Source organism: Ornithorhynchus anatinus, chromosome 2, assembly GCF_004115215.2.
Source record: "Ornithorhynchus anatinus isolate Pmale09 chromosome 2, mOrnAna1.pri.v4, whole genome shotgun sequence".
Classification (NCBI taxonomy): Eukaryota; Metazoa; Chordata; class Mammalia; order Monotremata; family Ornithorhynchidae; genus Ornithorhynchus; species Ornithorhynchus anatinus.
This window is the reverse complement of record NC_041729.1, coordinates 51,901,863-51,907,745: the sequence shown is the minus strand read 5'-3', so window position 1 is coordinate 51,907,745 and position 5,883 is coordinate 51,901,863.

Genomic DNA, 5,883 nt, shown 5'->3' with positions numbered 1-5,883 from the left:
CATCATTATTTTTATTCAATTAAATTGCCCACTTGGTAGCAAATCAGCAAAAACAGGAGGGGTAAGAAGCCTCCTGGCCGAAAAATGATGTGATTATTGTAGTTGAATGAGTCGTTATTCTTAATACCTGGTAACTTAATTGGTTCCCACCAAGGAATATCTCCCCCTCTAGACTGTAAATTCGTTGTGGGCAGGGAATGTGTCTGTTTATTGTTATACTATACTCTCCCAAGCCCATAGTACAGTGCTCTGCATATAGTAAGCGCTCAGTAAATACGACTGAATAAATGAATGAAGTAGGTGGTGGATTTTGAGGGGTAAGCCTGAACTTGGAAGGGCCCCCTCCTAACATATCCTGCATTCTAGGTCTATCAGTCTCCACCAGCTTCTTATCAAAAAAGGAGGTGCTCTTTTTAAGTGTTAGCTTCCTTAGGAATTAAAGACAAAGGAGGAAAGAGAAGAAACAGCTCCAGGAACTGCAGACGTCAAACATGACGACAAAACACAGAACAACCTTTTGGTGTGCACAGTGTGGTAGGGATTGTGGGTCCTGCATTAACCTTTACACATTTAAACAAATACTCATAAATGAATTTCATTGTCAGTGGCATCTCCAAATAAAAGGGACAATTCTGTCTCTAATTATCTCTTTATCTTTGTTTCTGAATGTTATGTAAGCCCCAAGTGATGTTCTCCTAGCTGTCTGTATGAGGAGAGGGGAAGAAGCCAAACTCTTGGGAGATTATCCCAATCCTTCCAATAATCTTGGGAGGCTATTGGGAAGAGGAGAAGGAGGAGGCCAGAATCTGGGGCAATCTCTTCAGTGAAAGACATGTTGAAAGTTTTCCCAGCCCAGAAAGGAGGTATTCAAATTAAGGAAGTCTATGGAGCAGAGGACTTATTTTGTTTGCTGGGAAGCATCAGCCCCTCTTTGTGTTTCTTCAGACTGGTCTGGAGGTTTGTTCAGTTGACAACTGTTGCTTCTGGGCCCTGGCAGAGAGCTTAGTACAGTACTTTGTCCACAGCATTCACTCAATAAATTTACTTGATCTGCCCTTTCCTCTCTGTCCAAACAACTCCTACTTTGGTTCACATCACGGTTAGACTTTTGCATCGGCCTCCTCAGTCGTCCTCCTGCCTCCAGCTTCTCTCCACTCCTATATATTCTACATTCTGCTGCACATATCGCATTGAAGAGTTTCTTGGTACACATCTCTCTCCACTCCTTAGAAACCTCCACTAGCTTCCTACTTCCCACCACATCAAGCAAGAAATTGTTTTCAAAGCTCTCCACCAACTCTTTCTAGACTACATTTTAGCTTCCTTGACTTGCTTCTCCCAAGCTCTTCATTCTTCTCAAATTCACCTTATAATTCACCTTCTGACGGTACCTTGCTCTTTCGTCTCTCACTTCTGCCCTCTCACTCATGCCATTTCCCCAGCCTGGAACTCTTTCTCCCCATAAATCTACCAGACTAGAGTTCCCCCCACCGTTAATCAATCAAATGTATTTATTGAATATTTACTCTGTGCAGAACACTGTACTAAGTCCTTGGGAGAGTACAATTTAACAGAGTTTATAGACATGTTCCCTGCCTGTAATTAATTTATATTAATATCTGTCTCCCCATCTAGACTGTAAGCTCACAGTGGGCAGGGAATGTGCTTTTTTATTGTTATATTGCACTCTCCCAAGCTGATAGTAAAGTGATCTGCACACAGTAAGCACTCAATAAATATGATTCACTGACTGCGAGTTTACAGCCTAGAAACTTCTTTAACTCCCACCTCTTTCAGGAAATTTTCCCCAACTAATTCATAACTTAGTCAAGTCAATCCAAAAGCCACCTTCAGGAGTTACATATTTTATTTCAATTCCTATCCTCAGCATTCATGAATATTTTGATTTGAATTACTTATTTTGCTACTTCATCCTGCTATACTGGACCATTTCCTGTTCCGGTGTCCTGCACACTATTTGCCTAGCTTTTCCTGTAGACTGTGAGCTGCTTGAGGGCAAGGATCATGTGTTTTGCTTCTACTGTACTCTCCCAAACGCTTAATACAGCACTTTGCACTCCGAAGGTGCTCACTAAATACCACTGATTGATTTTTTTATGAGGAAAATTATTTTCAAAAATTATACTTTCTTCAGTCCAACCCATTCCTAGAGTACCCAGAACTATCTGCATCTGGGACAAATACATCAATTTGTGTGTAAGGATCATATTGTTGGTCTGAATTATATTTATGAATATAAATCTCTAAGATGACGATAGCTGTTATAAGCCATTAATGAGCCTTTTCTTTCTGGTAGAACTGCGAGAGTTTCCCACAGACAGGCTAGGATACACCACATTTATCTTGTGTCAGAACTTGCTCACATATTTCGATGAAGTGCCTTAAGAAAATACATGATCGTATTTTTCAACTAGCTTAATGTTTGTCCCCAATTTCATCACGCAAAGGATCTGGTTAATATCATCTTAATTATCTCCCCTCATTATAGCGAAGGCCTAATGGGGCTCTAGAGACCGCTCTGTCTCAATAGGAATGATGACCGATTGGAGTTCTGGGACTTATTATTTATTCAAATGGCAAATCATTATGGGAAAAGAGAAAGAGCATCACATATGAAAGGTTAAAACCACAAAAGCGGTCTGATTCCTTCAGAGAATTCTAAATGTAATCGTTGGCGTACCCTACCCATTCAGCTCAGGCTCTCAGTGCTGACGACTTTCACAGACTCCAAAAGTTCTAATGAAATCAAATAGCTGATCTGAAGAAGTGCTGTCTTTTAATTTGCAGCAGGATGATCAATAGCTTCAGGCCACAAGCTGGGTGGGTGGGTAGGGGGTTCCAAAGAGTGAAAATACTCTGAGGTTGAGAAGAATGATAAATAATTGATATATAAGATGGGTACTTTTGATTCAGAAATCAATATTCTCCAGGAAGGAGTTCTGTCAGAGGGATTATAAGGTCTGATAACAGGAACTATGGGAGAGTGTAGGGGAGGAGCTACCCTCCATTCCTAGTTCTCCCTCTAAATCTAAATCTAATAAAGAGAAGCAGTGTTGCCTAATGGATAGAGCTTGGTCCTGGGGGTCAAAAAGACCTGGGCTCTAACCACTGCTCCACCGCTTGACTGACGCGGGACCTTGGGTAAGTCATCTCACTTCCTCTTGCCTCGGTTGCCTGATCTGCAAAATAGTGATTAATATCATGAACCCCATGTGGGACATGGACTGTGTCCAACCCGGTTAGTTTATATCTACCCTAGAACTTAGTACAGTGCCTGACACATAGTAAGTCCTTAACAAATACCATAAAATATAATTTCACTGTTTTTACCTCTGACACCGTTCACCCCTCCTCCTGACACCCACTCCCCTGTTTCCCCTTTATCCCCTTCACCTCCCAGCCCCCCGGGGCCCAGATCATCTTTAGGGAGCTCCTGCGTTCATACATTATTTTACGTCCCAGGTGTTATTCTCTGAGGCTGTTGCTAGGGATAAGGAGCTGCCCAATCTTCATGGAGGCTGCTGTGGAGATGGGTAGCTTCAGGATGGAGGGGGTAGGCTAGACTCCGGGCAACTTCTGTGGGGGCGGTTGACCTGGTCTCAGTGGTCCTGGTAGGGGAATAATAATAATGTTGGTATTTGTTAAGCGCTTACTATGTGCAGAGCACTGTTCTAAGCGCTGGGATACGTACGGAGTAATCAGGTTGTCCCACATGAGGCTCACAGTTAATCCCCATTTTACAGATGAGGTAACTGAGGCACAAAGAAGTTAAATGACTTGCCCACAGTCACACAGCTGACAAGTGGCAGAGCTGGGATACGAACCCATGACCTCTGACTCCCAAGCCCGGGCTCTTTCCATTGAGCCACGCTGCTTCTCGACAGGCAGAGCAGTACAGGGCCAGAGTCTGGACCCAACAAAACACTGGGAACTCAGGACCACCCTATTTTTAGTTGAAGGGCTGCACCACTAACTATAGGTCCAAGAGTCTGTTGTATTCAAAAATCTCTAACCAAAACCTGGTCAGAACCAACTCTTATGGTGGGAGAGGCCCTACTGGTTAAGAGATATCCACTCTTGGCTCCTTCTTCTGACCCAATCCTAAATCAGCTCACATACAGTAAGCACTCCATAAATGCAAAATGAATGAATCAGCCTCTCTTTTGGATCGAGAAGAAACATATTTTTTTCTTTCCTTTCTTTTTAATGGTATTTAAGTGCTTACCATGTGCCAGGCTCTTTACTAAGCGCTGGGGTAGATGCAGACTAATCAGGTTGGACCTGGCCTACTGACTTATCCGATTTCCATAACTGGGGAGATAGTAGGAGCAGGGACATTTCCTCCACAGATGGTAAGAGCACTAGAGTGAACTTCTGATGGTGCTTTCGACCACGGAGGAGGAGACCTTGCAAAGCAGAGAAGATGAGATGGAATGTGGAGACCTGATTTTAGCTCCTACTTTTGAGGAAGTGACCTCAAGACCCCTCAAAACCTGCCTAGACTGTAAGGTCGTTATGGGCAGGGATTGTCACTGTTTATTGTTGTATTGTATTTTCCCAAGCATTTAGAACAGTGCTCTGCACACAGTAAGTGCTTAATAAATATGACTGACTGAACAAATGACCTCTACAGAAGCAGCTTGGCTTAGTGAGAAGCAACGTGGCTTAATGGATAAAGCACAGGTCTGGGAGTCAGAGGACCTGAGTTCTAATACCGGCTCTGCCACATATCTGCTGTGTAACCTTGGGCAAGACACTTTACTGCTCTGTGCCTCAGTTATCTATCTGTAAAATGGGGATTAAGAGTGTGAGCCCTATGTGGGACAGGGACTGTGCCCATCCTGATTAACTTGTATCTACCTCAGTGCTTAGAACAGTGTTTGGTTAATTAGTAAGTGCTTAATAAGTACCATTATGATTATTACAGAAAAATTAGAGAAAAATGGACTAGCACCCAGATCTGACGGTATTTCTATAATAATAATAATGTTGGTATTTGTTAAGCGCTTACTATGTGCCGAGCACTGTTCTAAGCGCTGGGGTAGATACAAGGGAATCAGGTTGTCCCACGTGGGGCTCACAGTCTTAATCCCCATTTTACAGATGAGGTAACTGAGGCACAGAGAAGTTAAGTGACTTGCCCACAGTCAGACAGGTGACAAGTGGCGGACCCGGGATTCGAACTCATGACCTCTGACTCCAAAGCCCGTGCTCTTTCCACTGAGCCACGCTGCTTCTCATGGACTAGCACCCAGATCTGACGGTATTTCTATAGACACTCCTGCTGTTGGATCAGGGGACAGAACACTTCTCTCGGAACCAGGAGACCTGGTTCTACTTCTTGTTCTCCCGGCTGGGGTTCTGCCATCAGTGATGAACATTTTTGGCCCAAGAACCACACAGGGCATTCTGTGTGGTGAAAAGGACCAGCAGAAATCTTGAAAAATCTTACCAACTGCCCCAACACATCAGGACTTTACTTCAGCTGGAGATGAGTCCCACTCATCACAACCTTTGTGTGTACTTGGCAGTGTGTATCGTGCCTGTCACCCTCTCCCTCCTTATACTCTGGGCCCCAGGGGAAGAAGAAAAAGGATGAGCTCATGGCACTGCCCAAACCACTTGCACTGTAATCAGTTCCTTCGCATAGGTTCTCAGGTCCTTCAGTTTCAGGGCCAAGGTCCATCCATCATTCCTGATGGGCAGTGCGAACCCTGACGTCTCTGCTGCACCCTTCCACCACCCCTACCCTACCCAGGAACACCTATTCTGGGACTTTTCCAAATAATCCAGTCTTTTAGAGAAGCAGAGAGGCTCAGTGGAAAGAACCCGGGCTTGGGAGCCAGAGGTCATGGGTTCGAA